The sequence below is a fragment of the Dendrobates tinctorius genome, unplaced genomic scaffold, assembly GCF_039654945.1.
Source record: "Dendrobates tinctorius isolate UK_male_01 unplaced genomic scaffold, ASM3965494v1 ptg000162l, whole genome shotgun sequence".
Lineage (NCBI taxonomy): Eukaryota > Metazoa > Chordata > Amphibia > Anura > Dendrobatidae > Dendrobates > Dendrobates tinctorius.
This window is the reverse complement of record NW_027361829.1, coordinates 2,531,859-2,554,522: the sequence shown is the minus strand read 5'-3', so window position 1 is coordinate 2,554,522 and position 22,664 is coordinate 2,531,859. Positions and strand designations below refer to the sequence as shown.

The window sequence follows — 22,664 nt, the reverse complement described above, 5'->3', positions numbered from 1 at the left end:
CTAGAATTGTAATATCAACCAAAATTGTCTAAATTCATGTAGGGCACTTCAATTAGACTACATACAATATTCCCATATGTGCAAAAAATTACTATGGGAAAAGAAAAGAGATCCCAATATATAAAAACATTATCCTTTATTAGTATTTTCCAGTACGGTCTATGCCCCGGAAGTATGTCCTGCATGTGAAGACTTCCGGGGCATAGACCGCGCTGGAAAATATCGGCACGTTGATGCTGTCCTTCACCCCTTCCTTTACGCTGATTGGTCACACATCTTATAACTATTCAGATACCCCTTACCCTGGCACGCTCCCGGAAGAAGCAGGTGGTGAAACGCGCATAGGGGTGATGGGATGCCGGGCAGTTACACTATTCCTAATAGGTGAGATACAACTTTCTTCATGAGATACTTTAATTTTGTTGTCATCACTAACTGCAGCCAAGTACTTATAGGCAGGGAACAATAACAATTTACTATTGCATTGTGAGGACCTTCAGCCAGGCTCCCTAGTAATAAGGCTATTTTGCGGCATCACATTTATGTATGATACAAAGAGTGATGCCTGGGTTTTTTTTTTCACCTTGTGGGTCATGTACTGTATATAGAATACTTATGTTGGTTTGTTTCTCTGTACCTATATATATATATATATATATATATATATATATACACTCACTGGCCACTTTATTAGGTACACCTGTCCAACTGTGTGTTAAGACTTAATTTCTAATCAGCCAATCACATGGCGGCAACTCAGTGCATTTAGGCATGTAGACATGGTCAAGACAATCTCCTGCAGTTCAAACCGAGCATCAGTATGGGGAAGAAAGGTGATTTGAGTGCCTTTGAACGTGGCAAGATTGTTGGTGCCAGAAGGGCTGGTCTGAGTATTTCAGAAACTGCTGATCTACTGGGATTTTCACGCACAACCATCTCTAGGGTTTACAGAGAATGGTCCGAAAAAGAAAAAAAATTCAGTGAGCGGCAGTTCTGTGGCCGGAAATGCCTTGTTGATGCCAGAGGTCAGAGGAGAATGGGCATACTGGTTCGAGCTGATAGAAAGGCAACAGTGACTCAAATTGCCACCCGTTACAACCAAGGTAGGCAGAAGAGCATCTCTGAACGCACAGTGCGTCGAACTTTGAGGCAGATGGGCTACAGCAGCAGAAGACCACACTGGGTACCACTCCTCTCAGCTAAGAACAGGCATCTGATGGCTACTTTCAGCAGGATAATGCCCCATGTCATAAAGCTCGAATCATCTCAGATTGGTTTCTTGAACATGACAATGAGTTCACTGTACTCAAATGGCCTCCTCAGTCACCAGATCTCAATCCAATAGAGCATCTTTGGGATGTGGTGGAACGGGAGATTCGCATCAGGGATGTGCAGCCGACAAATCTGCGCCAACTGTGTGATGCCATCATGTCAATATGGTCCAAAATCTCTGAGGAATGCTTCCAGCACCTTGTTGAATCTCTGCCACGAAGAATTGAGGCAGTTCTGAAGGCAAAAGGGGGTCCAACCCGTTACTAGCATGGTGTACCTAATAAAGTGGCCAGTGAGTGTATATATATGATTTATATGGAGATTGTCTCATAGAATGGTATCTTTTATATAAGACCTTATGTCTCTATTTATGATTGGTACATATATCTATATTCATTGGATACTACCATTTTGCAGTCTCCTATTTGAGCTCAGTGTCCCTTGGGCAGAATTTTGCTTTTATTATGTTTTATGTATTTTTATCATTATGTACTAATAAAGGATGATGTTTTTATATATTGGGATCTCTTCTCTTTTCTCATAGTAATTTTTTGTACATATGGGAATATTGTATGTGTTTGCCTTTTTTGCTGCTGTATCACATTGTTGACTCATGTGCAGTCAGTCATCTATTAGTATACCCAAGTCTTTTTCACACGTGTTGTTACTTAGTTCTGTTCCTCCCATTCTTTAGATGTAATTTTTATTTTTCTTGCCCAGTTGAAGAATCTTGCATTTCTCACTGTTAAATACCATTCTATTAGAAGCTGCCCATTGTTCAAGCTTATCTAGATCATTCTGAATCCTTTCTCTGTCTTCTCTAGTGTTAGCTATCCCCTCATAGCTTTGTATTGTCTGCAAGTTTGATTAGTTTACTTCCCTTATCTAGATCATTTATAAAAATGTACTGAAGCCAGGGCGAGCCTTGTGGTACCCCACTTGAAACACTCTTCCAATTTGATGTGCAACCATTTATTACCTCTCTTTGAGAATGATCACTGAGCCAGCTATGAATCCAACTATGTCAGCAATAAAGTATTAAAAAATAACTTTTCTTATAACCAGTAAAATATATATATATATATATATATATATATATATATACATATATATATATATATATATATATATATATACACTGCTCAAAAAAATAAAGGGAACACTTAAACAACAGAATATAACTCCAAGTAAATCAAACTTCTGTGAAATCAAACTGTCCACTTAGAAAGCAACACTGATTGACAATCAATTTCACAGGCTGTTGTGCAAATGGAATAGATAACAGATGGAAATTATTGGCAATTATCAAGACACACTCAATAAAGGAGTGGTTCTGCAGGTGGGGGCCACAGACAACATCTCAATACCAATGCTTTCTGGCTGATGTTTTGGTCACTATCGAATGTTGGTTGTGCTTTCACACTCGCGGTAGCATGAGACGGACTCTACAACTCACACAAGTGGCTGAGGTACTCCAGCTCATCCAGGATGGCACATCAATGCGAGCTGTGGTAAAAAGGTTTGCTGTGTCTGTCAGCGTAGTGTTCAGAGGCTGGAGGTGCTACCAGGAGACATGCCAGTATACCAGGAGATGTGGAGGGGGCCATAGGAGGGCAGCAACCCAGCAGCAGGACCACTACCTCCAACTTTGCGCAAGGAGGAACAGGAGGAACACTGCCAGAGCCCTGCAAAATGACCTCCAGCAAGCCACAAATGTGCATGTGTCTGCACAAACGGTTAGAAACTGACTCCATGATGATGGTCTGAGTGCCCTACGTCCAATGATGGGGGTTGTGCTCACAGCTCAACACCGTGCAGGATGCTTGGCATTTGTCACAGAACACCAGGATTGGCAAATTTGCCACTGGCGCCCTGTGCTCTTCACAGATGAAAGCGTCTGGAGACACTGTGGAAAGCAATCTGCTGCCTGCAACATCCTTCAACATAACCAGTTTGGCAGTGGGTCAGTAATGGTGTGGGGTGGCATTTCTTTGGGGGCTGCTCAGTCCTCCATGTGCTCGCCAGAGGTATCCTGACTGCCATTAGGAACCGAGATGAAATCATCAGACCCCTTGTGAGACCATATGCTGGTGCGGTTAGCCCTGGGTTCCTCCTAATGCAGGAAAATGCCAGAACTCATGTGGCTGGAGTGTGTCAGCAGTTCCTGCAAGATGAAGGCATTGAAGCTATGGACTGGCCTGCCTGTTTCACAGACCTGAATCTGATTGAGCACATCTTGGACATCATGTCTCGCTCCATCCATCAATGTCACGTTGCACCACAGACTGTCCAGGAGTTGGCGGATGCTTTAGTCCAGGTCTGGGAGGAGATCCCTCAGGAGACTATCCACCACCTCATCAGAAGCATGCCCAGGCATTGTAGGGAGGTCATACAGGCACAGGGAGGTCATACAGGCACATGGAGGCCTCACACACTACTGAACATCACTCTGACTTGTTTTAAGGCCACTACATTCCACTTTAATTTTGTGTGAGACTCCAAATCTAGGCCTCCATTGATTAATACATTTGATTTCCATTGATGATTTTTGCGTGATTTTGTTGTCAGCACATTCAACTTTGTAGAGAACAAAGTATTCAATAAGAATATTTCATTCATTCAGATCTAGGATGTGTTATTTGAGTGTTCCCTTTATTTTTTGAGCAATATATATATATCTATTATATAAAGCTCAAGTGTGTGTATGTATGTATGTGTGTATGTGTGTATGTATGTATGTCCGGGATAGGCATCCGCACCATCGCAGCTACAGCCACAAAATTTGGCACAGTCGCACGTCTGGATCCCGAGAGCGTCCTAAGCTATGTTGTGAGGTGAAATTTTAACCCCGCGCGTTCCAATTCACCAAACAATTTTGCCGCTATCTACATACTGGGGAAAAAGTGTGTGCGTATCAAGCCCCGCCCCTCATTATGATGTCATAATGCCCCTATCTACATAATGGGGAAACAGTGTGTGCGTATCAAGCCCCGCCCCTCATCATGATGTCACAATGGTTGCCATGGCGACGCTGATGTCATCATAGAGGATATGTATGATGGGTATATAGGCATGGGACTATGAGATGAAGGATGTGTGATGGGTATATGGGCACTCGACTATGGGATGGCGAATATGTATGATGGGTATATGGGCATGGGACTATGGGATGGAGAATATGTATGATGGGTATATGGGCATGGGACTATGGGATGGAGGATGTGTGATGGGTATATGGGCACTCGACTATGGGATGGAGGATGTGTGATGGGTATATGTGCAAGGGACTATGGGATGGAGGATGTGTGATGGGTATATGGGCACTCGACTATGGGATGGCGAATATGTATGATGGGTATATGGGCACGGGCCTATGGGATCGTGGATATGTATGATGGGTATATGGGCAAGGGACTATGGGATGGAGGATAATTATAATTTGCTATAACTAACCACAGTTAGTTACTATGCCTGGGCAGCGCCGGGCTCTTCAGCTAGCAGTTAATATAGTTAATAAATAAACTAATAAATAAAATTTCCCACCTGTCTACTTTACATCAGCACAATTTTGGAAACAACATTTTTTTTTGCTAGGAAATTATAAGGATTAAAAGTTGACCAGCGATTTCTCATTTTTACAACAAAATTTACAGAACCATTTTTTTAGGGACCACCTCACATTTGAAGTCACTTTGTGGGGTCTATATGGCAGAAAATACCCAAAAGTGACACCATTCTAAAAACTGCACCCCTCAAGCTACTTAAAACTACATTCAAGAAGATTATTAACCCTTCAGGTGCTTCACAGGAACTAAAGCAACATGGAAGGAAAAAATGGATATTTTAATTTTTCCAACAAAAATTTTCTTTTAGCATCAATTTTTTCATTTTTATATGAGTAACAGAATAAAATGGATCATAAAGTTTGTTGGGTAATTTCTCCTGAGTACACCGATACATCATATGTGGTCATAAACCACTGTTTGGGTGCATGCCAAGGCTTAGAAGGGAAGGAGCGCCATTTGACTTTTTGAATGGAAAATATGCTGGAATATTTAGTGGTTGCCATGTCATGTTTGGAGAGTCCCCGTGTGCCTAAGCATTGGAGCTCCCCCACAAGTGACTCCATTTTGGAAACTAGACTCTCCGAGGAACTTACCTAGATGCATAGTGAGCACTTTGAACCCCCCAGGTGCTTCACAAATTGATCCTTAAAAAAAGTACTTTTTTTTCACAAAAATTTTCTTTTAGCCTCAGTTTTTTCATTTTCACATGGGCAACAAGATAAAATGGCCTCTAAAATTTCTTGGGAAATTTCTCCTGAGTACACCGATATCTCATATGTGGTCATAAACCACTGTTTGGGTGCACAGCAGGGCCCAAAATGGAAGGAGCGCCATTTGACTTTTTGAATGGAAAATTAGCTCCAATCATTAGCGGACACCATGTCGCATTTGGCGAGTCCCTGTGTGCCTAAACATTCTCCCACACAAGTGACCCCATTTTGGAAACTAGACAACCAAAGGAACTTATCTCGATGTGTGGTGAGCACTTTGAACCCCCAAGTGCTTCACAGAAGTTTAATACTGCATAGCAGTGAAAATAAAAAATCATTTTTTTTCCTCAAAAATGATTTTTTAGCCCGTTATTTTTTTATTTTCACAAGGCTAACAGGAGAAATTGGACCACAAAACTTGTTGTGAAATTTGTCCAGAGTACGATACCCCATATGTGGGAGGGAACCACTGTTTGGGGGCATGGGAGAGCTCAGAAGGGAAGGAGCGCCATTTTGGAATGCAGACTTTGATGGAATGTTCTGCCAGCGTCATGTTGCATTTGCAGAGCCCCTGATGTGCCTAAACAGTAGAAACCCCCCACAAGTGACCCCATTTTGGAAACTAGAACCCCCAAGGAGCTTTTTCTAGATGTGTAGTGAGAACTTGGAACCCCCAAGTGCTTCACAGAAGTTTATAAACGCAGAGCCATGAAACAATAAAATCATTTCTTTCCTCAAAAATGATTTTTTTTGCCCGCTATTTTTTATTTTCCCAAGGTTAACAGGATAAATTGGACCCCATAAGTTGTTTTCCAGTTTGTTCTGAGTATGCTGGTACCCCAGCATGTGAGGGGGAACCACTGTTTGGGTGCACGGCAGGGCTCAGAAGGGAAGGAGCGTCATTTGACTTTTTGAATGGAAAATTAGCTCCAATTGTTAGCAGACACTATGTCGTGTTTGGAGAGCCCCTGTGTGCCTAAACCTTGAAGCTCCCCCACAAATGACCCCATGTTGGAAACTAGACCCCCTAAGGAATTTATCTAGATGCATAGTGAGCACTTTGAACCCCCAGGTGCTTCACAGAAGTTTATAACGCAGAGCCGTGAAAATAAAAATATTTTTTTTCCTCAAAAAATGTTTTTTTACCCCGCTGTTTTTATTTTCACAATAGTAACAGGAGAAATTGGACCCTTAAAGTTGTTGTCTAGTTTGTCCTGAGTACGCTGATACCCCATATGTGGGGGAACCACTGTTTGGGCACACGTCGGGGCTCGGAAGGGAAGTAGTGATGTTTTGAAATGCCGACTTTGATGGAATGGTCTGCGGGTGTCATGTATGTTTGCAGAGCCCCTGATGTGCCTAAACAGTAGAATCTCCCCACAAGTGACCCCATTTTGGAAATTAGACCTCCCAAGGAACTTACCTAGATGTGTAGTGAGTACTTTGAACCCCCAAGTGCTTCACAGACGTTTATAACGCAAAGCCATGAAAATAAAAAATATTTTTTTTTCCACAAAAAATGATTTTTAGCTCACAATTTTTTAATTTTCACAAGGGTAACAGGATAAATTGGATCCCAAAAGTTGTTGTCCAGTTTGTCCTGAATACGCTGGTACCCCATATGTGGGGGGACCACTGTCTGGGCACACGTCGGGGCTTGGAAGGGAAGTAGTGACATTTTGAAGTGCCGACTTGATGGAATTGTCTGCGGGCGTCATGTTACATTTGTAGAGCCCCTGATGTGCCTAAACAGTGGAAACCCCGCACAAGTGACCCCGTTTTGGAAATTAGACCTCCAAGGGAACTTAACTAGATGTGTGGTGAGCACTTTGCACCCCCAAGTACTTCACAGAATTATATAACGCAGAGCCATGAAAATAAAAAATCATTTTTTTCAGTAAAAATAATTTTTTTAGCCCCCACTTTTTTATTTTCCCAAGGATAACAAGAGAAATTAGACCCCCAAAGTGGTTGTGCAATTTTTCCTGAGTACGCTGATACCACATATATGGTGGTAAACCACTGTTTTGGCACATGGTGGGACTCGGAATGGAGAGAGCACTGTTTGACTTTTTGAATGCAAAATTGGCTGGAATAAATGGTGGTGCCATGTCACGTTTGGAGACCCTGTGATGTGCCTAAACAGTGGAAACCCCCCAATTCTAACTCCAACCCTAACCCCAATACAACCCTAACCCTAATCCCAACCCTAATCATAACTCTAGCCACAACCCTAACCCCAACACACCTCTAACCCTAATCCCAACTCTAACCCTAACCACAAGCCTAACCTTAAACCCAACCCCAATCCACCCCTAACCCTAATCTTAACCCTAATCCCAACTCTAACCCTAATTCTAACCCTAACCCTATTTCTAACTGTCATGATCCAGGTTGGATCTGACAGATTAAATGCACAAAGTAATCTTTTTTTTCCTTTGGCTATGTGCCAAAGGTGGTTTTAATGTGTAAACTATACTACATATATACGTGTTACCAGGTGAAACTGTACCCTTTATCAACTTTCTAGGATCTTGTCGAATCCATACTGGGCCTGAGAACGGCTGCCGAGCTGTTAAGCAAGCTACAGCAACTGTGGTTTGGACACGTAATTTTTTGCATTTTTTCAGGAATGCCGGTTAGGCCTAATTCAGGAATTGCGGTTGACCTGCACTTACTGGGAAATCATCGTTCGCGGGGAATAATTAGAATCACAGATCCCCATCACTAACGGTGTTCTGCTGGTTATCTGCACCTGTAAGCGACAAAAGCTGGTCCTTTCAGTGTAGCGCGCATGCAGCCCCGGACATGTAAGGCCATGATAGACCATGACAGTGCCAGAGCCTCGCGTATCCCTCTAGTAAGCTTGACGCGTACCGCGGGGGCATGCCGGAGCCTCGTTCATTAACGGAATAAAGCTGACAAGTTGCTAGCACAACTACAAACGGACATACCACATCACACACACAATCGACAAAGCTTTCAATATGTGCATCTTTTCTTGAGGTGGCATGGTTGTGGTTTCCCAGGTGGAGTCCAATTAAGCCGCAGGCTCCACTCCTGGTATTGCCCTTTTGGACATTCCTTTAAGGTTCAGCTTTGCAATCATACTGCCCCCGAAAAGCAAACACTTTGCCTTCATGGACGCTGTTTGGAGGTTCATGGGAATAACGCCGCCCGATCGCCAGTTGGCATAATTTATTGGTGGGAAGTCCGACGGTATATGATCGTGTTCGATTTCAGAATTTTTTTTTTTTGGTTGGTATTTTACATTTTTATTCCAGCCTTTCTTGACTTCATAAGGGAATGACAAGCCTATATCTGTGTCTCCTCCACCTCCTCCTTTTACTCCTCCACCTCTTTTCTAAATGTAGTTGCCCTTTTCCATATGTAATTTTTGTCTTCTGAGCATTTTCTCTGCTTTGGGACACCTTTTAAGGTGTTTTCTAATTGTTTTCTATGTGTTTGTATGTGTTTGTGTTTGCCTGCCATTGCTTTCAATGGGGTTCGACGAACATTCGACGAACTTGCCTCCTGAGTGACGAACCAAAACACTAGCGTGGTGGCTCAACACTACTCCTGATACATAGACGTACATTGTTAGTGTTTAAACTATGCTATATATATCTGCTATCTGATGAAACTGTACACTTTGTCTACTTTTTATATTCTTGTCTAATCCATACTGAGCCTGTGAGCATCTCTGTGTGACTGATGGAATATATATGGAGATTGACAATTATCCTTTGACTGAATAGAGCTGTATATTTCTGATACAGTGCCATATATCTGATGTTATTTTGTGTCTATTTTGTGCAAAATTTTGAAGTTTGGTGGAAGAGGCCGCGGATGTGGGCGTGGGGGGGGGTGGTGACGATGGTGGTGGTGCATCTGCTGATAGTGGCAAAAGCACCATAGCAGTTAAGGCAGGAGGTGTTGAACCTGCGTCATGGTCTGGCTCCGGAACGCCTGGAATGATACCTTTTCTGGGAGTAGATTAACTGCTTTTAAAGGCGGAGAATGAGTAACTGGTTTTGGCTTACATTGCTGAAACAGACTCCATCAAATATGCCCACCTCTTCTGAAGTTTCAAAAAATGCAAGCACTGAGTGGTCAAGTGCTGGCTCCTGGTCAGGAAGAACCCCTTTCATTGTGTCCTGCACCCCCACCCAAACTGAATGAGGCAGCAGGCCTCACTTCACATTAGTCCATGTAGCTCTTTCTATCATACCATGCCTGGGTGATCAAGTCAAATCATGAATTCTCCAGTTCAAGATGAATCTGACATGGAGAGTGGGTGGCCAGCCAGGGCAGTGGGGTTAATCAGTACCGGGCCGGTGTCTCACAGGGATGTGTCACGGTGGTGGTGACCCGTTCCGTGGCCCTGGGCGTCCATGCAAAGGGGTGAATTATGTTTATAGGTGAATGATATGTGACGCCACCTCTGGTTTCTGATTAGATTGACCAGCGCTGCAGTGTCGCTTCTGTGGGACAGATGTTGTGGTGCAGCTAAGATGTAGAAGACCTGCACAGGTAGGGCCATAGTCGCAGGGCAGATGAAAGAGTTGGGAGATGGTGTGCAGTGCAGGATGTAGCTGAGCCGTGCGCCAGGCGCAGGAGAAAGATGACAGACACAGTCGTGCAGTTCCTTTACCTGTACTTGGTAGGTGCTGTCCAGAACCCCGAGTACAGATGGAGAAGGAGTTGGTCAGCCTGGAAGCCAATTTGGATTTTCTCTCTCTGCAGATAGGTAGTGTGGCCTCCATTCTAGCACTTATCTGAGGTACTCGCAGTGCTGAGTTCAATGAAGTTCCCCCTGTTGACTCTCTTTTGGAACTTTCTCGTATGGCTGGCAGCCGTAGCCTTTTCCTTCTGGCTCACACACGTTGATGCTGGGGCCTCCGAGCCTCAGTTGGGTACAGAGCATTTACAGCTGCTACTTCCTCCGGATTCTGCTGCAGGAATGTCAGTGTCCCTACAAACTCGGAGACTGGAATCCGGACCATGCGCTCCAGCTAGGAGTGAGCCTTAACTCTGCTCATTCTCCAGCTCCCCTTCTCACGTCCACACACTTCCCCTTCCCTGCACAGAATGGCCTAACTTACCTCCTCCCGACCTCAGAGAGCAGCTCCTCAGCTGTCATGTTCAGAGGTCTCCCTGCTGGCGTGGAGTGGGAAATGTGTTGTGTGTTGGTTTAACTGCTAGAGAGATCCTTCGTTGCTCCCAAGCATGACATCACACTCCCTAGGAGGAAGGTAATGCCACTGTGGCGACCGTACTCCTGGGGACCCCACAAGTGCACTGATGCCCAGCCACTGCTAGATGATTCTGCTGGTACATTGACCCAGACCACTACATTCCCCTCACACACAGCCAGAATCTGACCCAGAGGAAACTCAGGTTCCCCTTCCTGCATACTATACCACCTTACATGGTGACAAAGAGGAAGGTGCAAATGAAAGGGCAGGTTCCTTGAGCTGGTGGGGGGGCATACTCATGGGCGACGGCACTGGCACAGGGCCCCTCATAGTACGCAAGTGTCTCTGCCGGTGGGAGGGCCCATCCAGAGGGCCCACCCCCACCTGCCGTCAGACACACCGCCACACACCGCGCTACTATTAGAGGGGCCCTGTTCAAATACATACCTCTCCCTACTCCACCGCCATGACGTCTTCCGCGTTTCCTGACAATGATAGTCTGATCAGAGAGCGCAATGATATTCACGTCTGTACGCCCTCTGCCTAAACAGCCAAGTGCAGTGAGATGCACGATGGGGATGACGAGGAGTCCAGACTAGTACAGGGATTCCATAGCGAGGAGACTTATTTAATTGTTTTCAATGTTGGGACAGCAATTTTTGGGGAGCACTATACTCTGGAGAATGATATATGGGGCCCACCATACACTGGAGCATTCCAAAGGTGGACATCAGACACTGGAGCAGCATTTACAGGGCACATTATACACTAGAGCATTAGAAATGGGGCCCATTATGTATGGAGCATTATTTGGGCCCATAAAACAGTGGAGCTTCATCCATGGGGACCAACATATACTGTAGCATTATGTGGAGCTCATCATATACTGTTTCAAACATGATATGGGACCAATGATTCTGTATGGAGAAATATATGGGCCTCATTACACTGTATAGCGCACTATGCGGTGGCCATAATACTGTATGGAGTAATATACTGTCCATTTTTGGAGCTATTAAAAATGGATATCAGTCATGAGATGTAAAAAGTGAAGAATTTTTTATTGTACTATGCCGCTATGTGTTAAAGGGGCGCTCTTTGGCCCAGGGCACATGAAAACCTGGAGCCAGCCCTACCCCCCCACAAATTTAGCCAAATAACCCCCATTTTTCAGTGCGTAACTAGTATTATGAAGAAAATTAAGGTTGAAAAGCTTCAGTAAGCAGAATTGATATTTTTGGCATTCAAAAGGGCACTGTAGGTGTGTATCCTGTCCTCCACTTCCTGCCGACTTTGCTTCCCCATTGACTTGCATTGGGTTTCGTGTTTCAGTTGGCCTTTGACTTTTCACAATAATCGGCCGATTTCGTTCGACCCGACTTTTGCGAAAGTCGGGTTTCATGAAACCAGACTCGACCAGAAAAAAGGCAAAGTCGCTCATCTCTAATTCCATACACTACTACATTTTTCTTGATTCCCCTTTTTGATTTCTTATCAATCACTCTACCATACTGTATGTATTTCTTATACATTTTTTTCTCTTTTCAACAAACTCATAATCTTGTTACTCGCTATTGCTACTTTTCATTTTCTATTTCCTATATCTGTTTTTAACTTTTAAATTTTTGTATCCACCCCTAAATGGGCAGTCCACAGGTCACTTGGGGCCCATTTAAGGCTTTAAATACATCTACAGTTGGGAAAAAAAAGTATTTAGTCAACCACCAATTGTGCAAGTTCTCCCACTTAAAAAGATGAGAGAGGCCTGTAATTGACATCATAGGTAGACCCCAACTATGAGAGTCAAAATGAGAAAAAAAAATCCAGAAAATCACCTTGTCTGATTTGGCAAGATTTAGTTTTGGTGGCAAATAAGTATTTGGTCACATGCAAGATTTATGGCTCTCACAGACCTGTAACTTCTTCTTTAATAGGCTCCTCTGTCCTCCACTCATTACATGTAGTAATGGCACCTGTTTGAACTGGGAGAACTTGCACAATTGGTGGCTGATTAAATATTTTTTTCCCCACTGTATGTACTAGTAAATCTTTTGTTTTTTTATGACTTGAAAAAGGCACGGGTACAGAGTTGCTATGCATTGTCCAAATAAAGGAGCCCTCATCTAACCAACTCCACAGCAAGAGACCTTCTTCTATCTGCAAAACTTATTTTTAACCACTTCACCCCCAAGCCTGTGTTCATATTTATGACCAGGCCAAATTTTACAATTCTGACAAGTGTTAATTTACGTGGTAATAACTCTGGAATGCTTTAACGGATCTCATTGATTCTGAGAATGATTTTTTTCGTGACATATTGTAGTTCATGATAGTAGTAAAATTTGTGCCACATGACTTGCATTTAATTGTGAAAAAAATTGGCAAAAACTTCAACATTTTCAAACTTTTCATTTTACTCTAAACTAGAGTTGAGCGAAATGGGTCGAAAAATTTGAAAACTCGCCGACTTTTGTTAAAGTCTGGTTTCATGAAGCGAAACCCGACCCTAGGGTGAGGTCGGCCACGAGCTCGGCGACTTTAGCGCCAAAGTAGCGTTTCAAAAGTTTGTTTTCCGCCCTTTTTCAGCCAATCAGGATCCACGGACACTGTGGGCAACGTGATGACATAGGCAGGGGGCACCACCATCTTTGAGAAGGGCATGCAAGTGATTGGCTTGCTTTGGGGGGTGTCACAGGGGGTATAAAAGAGCGTGCACGCCGACCGCCATGTTACTCATGCTGATCTCAGAATAGGGAGAGCTGCTGCTACTGATTCTGTAGGGAGAGTGTTAGGCAGGGAAGAAGACACCAAAAACTGCTTCTGCTGCTAGCGATTTTGCCTGTACAACACACCAGTCACTGTGTGTGCAGTGCAAGTGGAGGCTATATTTTGCTGGATCAGCTGTGTTGGTTGTTAGGCTGCCTTATATGGCTTCCTGATAGCTGCATTGCTGTTTTCCCACTGCTCTGCAAACTGCTTTTTTAAAAGCAATCCAAATTTTTTTTTTTGTCCTGGTGAGGTACTGAGCTTGCATTTTTTCACACCATACAGCGGTGTACGCTCCTCACACAGTACCGTGTAACGGCTCTTATCACGGCCACAGTGAAGCTATCTGTGTGTGACTCTGTAAGAATAAGTCGAGGACATGTTCCGTTCTTACAAACCTCCACCTTCTAGTTTTGTCTGTTTTTCAAACAGTTAAGTATATTTGCTGTTTGATCACATTCAAAACTATAGAGAGACAGCATGTGTCAGTCCGCATACTTAAAAAACACGGAGCTTGACAATTTTACGGACACCGGACAGCAGTGTACATGCACGCTCCTCTCTCAGTACCATGTAACGGCTGTTATCACGGCCACAGTGAAGCTATCTGTGTGTGACTCTGTAAGAATAAGTCGAGGACATGTTCCGTTCTTACAGACCTACACTCTAGGGAGATTCCTATTCTGCCCAATTCTATATACACCTTGTAGTTTGTCATACACTAGCCAATTTCTGCCTGTGACATAGCGGTGTGATATTCACTGGGCCTCACATAATCCAACAGTGTCAACAAGTGTGTTCAGAAATTCTACATCTCCCCTGTCCTATAGTGACATTTTTTACACCTGCGACATTGAGCCTGTGACATAGCGGTGTGATATTTACTGGGCCTCACACAATCCAACAGTGTCCACAAGTGTGTTCAGAAATTCTACATCTCCCCTGTCCTATAGTGACATTTTTCACACATGCGACATTGAGCCTGTGACATAGCTCTGTGATATTCACTGGGCCTCACACAATTGTAGGGATTTCGACTCGCTCAGGTGCAGCGGGAGACAATTATGAGGCAGGTTCTTCCCAAAGTCCATGAGGTTTATTTACTTCATAACCCATAACTCATCATATCACCACCATAGCCTCTAGCTTAGGCCAAAAGATCATACACGTCCGTGGCTTCAGACTCGGACCGAGAGTCTCAGCGCATGCTGGGAGGTGTAGTCCTCCCCATATACAATGAATACATAGTCTAGGGCAATGTCCCGAGCAGCGCTCTATCTGCAGCCGCAGACACAGGAAGGCTTCTCCTTCCTTAGCACACCGGCCACTCTCTGTAGTGTCCCACCTGGACACAGGGAAGTCTGTCCACACTCTGACAGACTCTCTCTCACTCTCTCACATGTGCCAGACACCTCAATTACATAGCCCTGTAACCACACCCACAGGTGATCACATGGCTATGACCTCACTAAAGGTTCTATTGCACACAGACACACACAGGCTTCCCTGACACAGTGTAACAGAAATATCAGCAGTACCTCTGCTGATCAATACACCCTGAAGCCGGCATCCCAAGGCCACCCACCTTGAGACACATAATGGTCATTTAGGACCCTGCTCCTGTTACCACACTGAATGTGCCTGTACACCCATCCTGGGACACCCACACAGCGCCCCCTATCGGACATAGTGGTCACTACACCACACAATCCAACAGTGTCTACAAGTGTGTTCAGAAATTCTACATCTCCTCTGTCCTATAGTGACATTTTTCACACCTGCGACATTGAGACTGTGACATAGCGGTGTGATATTCACTGGGCCTCACACAATCCAACAGTGTCCACAAGTGTGTTCAGAAATTCTACATCTCCCCTGTCCTATAGTGACATTTTTCACACCTGCGACATTGAGCCTGTGACATAGCGGTGAGATATTCACTGGGCTTCACACAATCCAACAGTGTCCACAAGTGTGTTCAGAAATTCTACATCTCCCCTGTCCTATAGTGACATTTTTCACACCTACGACATTGAGACTGTGACATAGCGGTGTGATATTCACTGGGCCTCACACAATCCAACAGTGTCCACAAGTGTGTTCAGAAATTCTACATCTCCCCTGTCCTATAGTGACATTTTTCACACCTGCGATATTGAGCCTGTGACATAACGGTGTGATATTCACTGGGCCTCACACAATCCAACAGTGTCCACAAGTGTGTTCAGAAATTCTACATCTCCCCTGTCCTATAGTGACATTTTTCACACCTGCGACATTGAGACTGTGACATAGCGGTGTGATATTCACTGGACCTCACACAATCTAACAGTGTCCACAAGTGTGTTCAGAAATTCTACATCTCCCCTGTCCTATAGTGACATTTTTCACACCTGCGACATTGAGACTGTGACATAGCGGTGTGATATTCACTGGGCCTCACACAATCCAACATTGTCCACAAGTGTGTTCAGAAATTCTACTTCTCCCCTGTCCTATATACACCTTGTACCTTGTTTTACATTACTATATAGTTTGTTGGATTTTGTGTACATTTTTACCAAAAATGAGGAAGGCTGGTGGAAGAGGCCGTGGAATTGGGCGGGGGTTGCCAGCTGGTAATGATGGTGTTGGTGGTGGATCTGATGGTAGTGGCAAAAGCAAAATAGGACCGAATGCAGGAGGTGTTGAGCCTGCGTCATCGTCTGGCTCCACAAGGCCTCGAAGGCTTAGTTTTCTAGGAGTTGGCAAACCGCTTTTAAAGCCAGAGCTTCAGGAAAAAGTTTTGGCTTACATTGCTGACTCAGCCTCCAGCTCTATCGCCTCCTCATCTGAAGTTGTAAAAAATAAAAGCACTGAGTCATCATTGGAGGCTCATGTTCATGAACCACACCTTTCCTTGTGTCCTTCACCCCAACCAAGATTGAAGGATGACGCAGGCCATACAACTGATCACTCCATGGAGCTGTTTTCACATACCATGCCTGGGTTGTCAAGTGAAATGGTGAATTACCCAGGCCAAGATGAATCTGACATGGAGTGCACTGATGCACAGCCACTGATAGATGATTCTGCTGGTACATTCACTCAGAGCACTACATTGTCCTCGCAGTGTAATGAGCCAGATTCTGACCCTGATGAGACTCAGGTGCCCCTTCCCGCATACTATACCACCATACACGGTGACACAGAGGAAGGTGCACATGACATTGAAGAGGAGGTGATGGATGACCCAGTTGTTGACCGAGATTGGCATCCATTGGGGGAAGAGGGTGCTGCTTCCAATAGCTCAGATGAGGAGGAGGAGGAGCATCCACAGCAGACATCGACATCGCAACAGCTGTTATCTGGCAGGCCCGGAGCACTCCAATGACAGGTTCCAAAAATCAAAAGAGTTGCTGGACAGCTTGTCCAGACGGTCAAAATAGCACAGCATGCTAGGCCGAAAAATGTCTTCCAAAGTAGGAAGAGTGCAGTGTGGCACTTTTTTGAACAAAATCCTCATGATCAGGCCAAGGTTATCTGTAAGAAGTGCGCAAAGACCTTTAGCCGAGGGAAAAATCTGAAAAATTTGAATACCAGTTGCATGCTTAGACATTTAACCAGCATGCACTTGCAAGCGTGGACACAACACCAAACCTCAAGTACCACATGTGCAACTGATCACAAAGAAGGTAGTCAGCAACGCTACATTGTTTCCCCCACTGTAAGCCCACCGGTTAGCACAGCAGCAAATGTTGAGGTGTCGTTGCAAGGCCAAACCAGTCAGGGAATCCCACTGTTATATCAACGAAAGACTGAATCTAGGCCATCAGAAAGAACACCAACTCCATCACCATCATCAACCCTCTCTCAGTCCGCCCTGTCCACTGCTAGTTCCACCATATGCAGCTCTCAAGTCCAGCTCACCATCCCAGAGACTATGAGTAGGTCAAGAAAGTACTCAGTCTCTCATCCGCGTACACTGGGTTTGAACGCCCACATTGCCAAACTAATCTCGTTAGAGATGATGCCCTACCGGTTGGTGGAAAGTGCAGCTTTCCGCAAACTCATGGCCTATGCAGTACCACGCTATGACCTACCCAGTCGCCACTTCTTCTCTCGCAAAGCCATCCCAGCCCTCCACCATCATGTGAAAGACCTCATTGTCCATGCACTCAAGCAGTCAGTGAGTGGAAAGGTGCACCTCACAACAGATGCATGGTCCAGTCGGCATGGCCAGGGCCGTTACGTGTCCATCACTGCGCACTGGGTTAATGTGGTGGATGCAGGGTCCACAGGGGACAGCGGTGGTGGGACAGTGCTGCCTAGCCCATGGTATAGGAAACAGTTGGCTGTAGGCGTTCGACCCTCCTCCTCCTCCTCCAGAAGCAAAAGCTCATCCACAGAGCGCAGTCGTACGAGCACTCCATCTGCAGCTGCCACTGTTGCACATGAGGTGTCCCCCTATCGAGCAGCTAGTGGAAAGCGTCAGCAGGCTGTGTTGCAGATGATGTGTTTGGGCGACAGACACACCGCGGAGGTGCTGGCCGAGTACTTTCAGCGACAAACTGAGTCATGGCTGGGCAGTATACATCTTGAGGCAGGCAAGGTAGTTAGTGATAACGGCCGTAATTTTGTGGCAGCTATAGCCCTTTCAAAACTCAGCCACATACCTTGCTTGGCTCACACCTTGAACCTGGTGGTGCAGTGCTTCCTCAACAATTATCCGGAGTTAACAGCCCTGCTCCTGAAGGTGCGAAGACTGTGCGCGCACATCCGCCGGTCGCCTGTACACTCCATTTGTATGCAGAATCTGCAGCGATTGCTCCACCTTCCCATCCACCGTCTCATTATCGACATTGCAACAAGGTGGAACTCCACCCTGCACATGGTTGAGCGGCTGTGCGAACAGAGGCAGGCCATAATGCATTTGTGGGAGGATACACGGCCAGGCATTTTGAGAGCAGACATGGAGTTGACAGGTGTGCAGTGGTCGAAGCTGAAAGACCTCTGTAAAGTCCTTCAGTGTTTTGAGGAATGCACACGGCTGGTAAGCGCAGACGACGCCATCCTAAGCATGAGCATCCCACTTATGCATCTGCTCATGCAAACTTTGACGCACCTTAAGGAGCAGGCGTCTGCAGCCAATGTTGACAAGGAGGAAGAGGAGGAGGGAATCCTTGATGACATTCAGCCATTGTCTGCTCAGGGACCTCTCCTGGACGAGGTGGAGGAAGAAGAGGAGGAGGAGGATGATGATGGGGATGATTAGTTAGGGGAGGAGGATGCATCTCGTGGAGCAAGTGAAAATGTTGGCGTGGCAAGGTCTGGTACAGGGTTTGTGTGTGACTGGAGGGATGTGGATTTGTCAGAAAGTGCTCCTCCAACCAGCACTCGCAGTGCATCATTGACACCGGGAACATTGGCCCACATGTCAGATTATGCCTTGCAGATCCTAAAAAGGGACCCCCGCATTGCCAAAATGATGAACGATGACGAGTACTGGTTGGCCAGCATCCTGGATCCACGCTATAAAGGCAAATTACAAAACATCATGCCACAGGAGAATCTTGACCTAATATTGGCTAATAAACAAGCAACTCTGGTAAACCGGTTGGTTGAGGCATTCCTAGCACACAGCAGCGGTGATGGTTCTCACACGAGCCGTACGGGCCGGGGGCAGCTTGGCAGAGGTGTTCGTGGTGCACACAGCAGAAGTGGCGTTGGAGACAGGGGTTTCATGACAATGTTGTGGACTGATTTTTCAAGTACCGCTCACACAACTGGTAATATTGCATCGATGGAAAGTGACAGGAGACAGCAGTTGTCAACTATGGTTACAAACTACTTTTCCTCCCATATCGATGTTCTCCCGCACAGTTCATTCCCCTTTGACTATTGGGCCGCTAAACTGGACACCTGGCCTGAATTGGCACAATATGCCTTACAGGAGCTCGCTTGCCCAGCTGCAAGTGTGCTATCGGAAAGAGTCTTCAGTGCAGCTGGATCAATCCTGACAGAAAAAAGGACCCGTCTGTCAACCCAAAATGTGGATGATCTAACCTTCATTAAAATGAACCATGCATGGGTTTCCATGGATTTTGTCCCACCTTCCCTTGATGACACATAGGTTGCCAGAAAAATGACTTGCTTTGGTCCTCCTCCTATTCCGCGAACTTGACCTATTTCGCCTTTTGCAGCAGCTGAATGTCTCACATCAACATATGCCACTTTGTATACCGCCCTAACTGGGCTGCCTCCCCATGGCCAGGGTCACCACCTAGCGCACGAAACCGTGCGAGTGCCATTGCCCTGGACAGGTGGGTAGGCCGACTCTTGGGCACGGGCACTGGCACAGGGTCCCTCATAGTGCAATCAAGTGTCTCTGACGGTGGTGGTGCACACCCGCCGTCAGACACACCGCCGTACTATGAAGGGCCCAGTGCCAGTACTGACGCCCACGAGTGTGCCCCCCTTGCTTGGGCAGGGCCCCAGCATTTGCAATGTTTATCTCTCCCTGCTCCTCCGCGGTGTAGTCTGGGCTGTCAAATCCTTCACTGGGAGTGCCACTATAAATTGATTGAACTGAAAGATGATGGTTAAGATGTAGCTATGCCCTGTCCTGCTGGCCGGGCTCTAGCTCCAGATGATCAATGGCTTCCATTTCTTATGGACGTCGACTCAAAATGACATGCAGTGGTGGTTTATCATCAGCTTTCACAGTTTTCCTACTCACAAACGTGTGACATTTCGGCGCACATTTTAAAATGTGCCCTCTCATGCCAATCAAATAGAATCGCCTACGGACTGTGGCTTCTGTCTTTTGCACTCCAAAGTTACCTGACAGATCAAGATAGCCAGTGAGCACCATGTTTACATCGCTCCCTGTGATAAAAATTTGATTGAGATGAGTAACAGTGATGGAATCAACGGAAGTGCGATACAGCAAGACTTTATTCACAAAAAAATGTTTTCACTGTCTCAACACACAAATTAATTGAGGGTCATCATCGCCTTTGAGAATTGTGACGGAAGTTTTTCCCGTAAATAGTAATTCCTAGATTTCTGCAATCACTAGCCTTTATGTCAGTAATTGTATGCATCTCATTTCCTATTGCGGAGAGGCTGGACTGTATTACTGAGACAGAAATATATATGGAGATTTAACACCAAAAGTATATAGTTGTGTACGCCTCAAATGCATTTCCTTTTTTCCACTTTTTAGATTGCTGTGCAATCTATACTGAGAACACGGAGATTTTACATGTTTAAACTATGCTATATATACCTGCTATCCAGTGATAAAGTACCCTTTCTCAACTTTGTACAATCTGGTCAAATGCATACTGGGCCTGAGAACATCTGAGTCTGCCTCCTGATCTATAGACATATATTTTTAATGTGTAAACTAGGCTACATATATACGTGTTAGGCCTCTTTCACACTTCAGTTATTTACAATCAGTCACAATCCGCCAGGTTTTGAAAAAAACAGATCCGCAATTTTCTTTTGAGGATCCGTTTTTTTCCCCATTGACTTCCATTATTGGCGGATTGTGACGGATTGCCGTCCGTTGCATCCGTTTTTTTTTGCAGATCCGCCAAAAGTTCCTGTCCGTCACCATCCTCAAAGATTTCAAAACGGAGCTTGCAACATTTTTTTCTGTGGCGGATCCTCCAGACACTCATTTAACCCGAAATTCTTTCTGGGTGCCGGACAAAAAAACTCTCTCTCTCTCTCTCTCCCTCTCTCTCCTTTTCCAGGCTGCGATTCCTTTAAAATTCTTCATTTGTCATCAGTACTAAAACGGATCCGCCATCCGTCCTTTTGGCGGATTTTGACTGATGCAAAAAACTGAAGTGTGAAAGAGGCCTTATCCGGTGAAACTGTACCCTTTATCAACTTTCTACAATGTTGTTGAATCCATACTGGGCCTGAGAACGGCTGCCGAGCTGTTAAGCAGCCGTTAAGCACCTGTGGTTTGGACACGTAATTTTTTCAGGAATGACGGTTAGGCCAAACTCCGGAATTGCGGTTGACCTGAACTTACTGGGAAATCATCGTTCGCGGGGAATAATCTGAATCCCAGATCCCCATCACTAACGGAGATCAGCAGGTTATCTGCACCTGTAAGTGACAAAAGCTGGTCCTTTCAGTGTAGCGTGCATGCAGCCCTGGACATGGACGGGAATGCTAGACCTGTTATTGCTCGATCTCACATGCCAGAGCCTCGCTTATCCCTCTAGTAAGCTTGACGCGTACTGCGGGGGCATGCCGGAGTCTCGGTTGTTAACGGAATAAAGCTGAGAAATCGCTAGCACAACTACAAACACACATACCACACCACACACAGAATCGACAAAGCTTTCAAAGTGTGCATCTTTTCTTTAGGTGGCATGGTTGTGGTTTCCCGGGTGGAGTCCAATTAAGCCACAGGCTCCACTCCTGGTGGTGCCCTTTTGGACATTCCTTTAAGGTTCAGCTTTGCAATCATACTGCCCCCGGAAACCAAAAACTTTGCCTTCATGGATGCTGTTTGGAGGTTCGTGGGAATAACGCCGCCCGATCAGCAGTCGGCGTGGGGTACTCGGTACCGGGCCGGTGTCAATGGGATGTGTCACAGCAGCGGTGACCCGGACGGTGGCCCTGGGCACCCATGTAAAAGGCGTGGTATAATGGTAAAGAGTTTATATAGATAGTTTGACGCCACCTGTGGTGTTCAGCAACATAGATGTTAGGCCGACGCTGCATGCAGATCCTCTGGGACTGATGGTGTTGTGCAGCAAAGATGGTGAAGCTCCCCACAGGTGGAGCTGGAGTCCCAGGGAAGTGTAGATGTAGTGATGGGGGAAAGGCACAGGCGGTGTAGGTGCTGGTACCCAGATGTAGCGGTGCTGGAATAACTGTAGGACACCAGAGCGTGCAGTTCCAAAGCTTTACTCACAGTCTGCTGGTTACACAGATGCCTGCCTCTGTGCTGTGTCCTCCGGGTCAGGACCTCAGCCAACCTCCGGGACCAAAATGGAAAGCTCCCTTCCAACACTCCGCCAACATGTACCTTCCTGAACGTCTCCTTTCTAGCGTTTGTGGGGGAAGCACTCACAGGACCGTGGTTCACTGAAGCGCCTCCTGTCTAACAGATGTTCCTCAGACTTTACTTGTATGGCAGA

At 45.6% G+C, this 22,664-nt stretch overlaps 1 protein-coding gene across 1 annotated transcript in view; it reads left to right on the top strand.

Annotated features, from left to right (window-relative positions):
• Window positions 1-22,664, top strand: part of ADCY1 (adenylate cyclase 1) — a 1,907,157-nt gene that overhangs the window by 1,763,572 nt on the left and 120,921 nt on the right. The gene's annotated exons all lie outside the window — the stretch shown is intronic.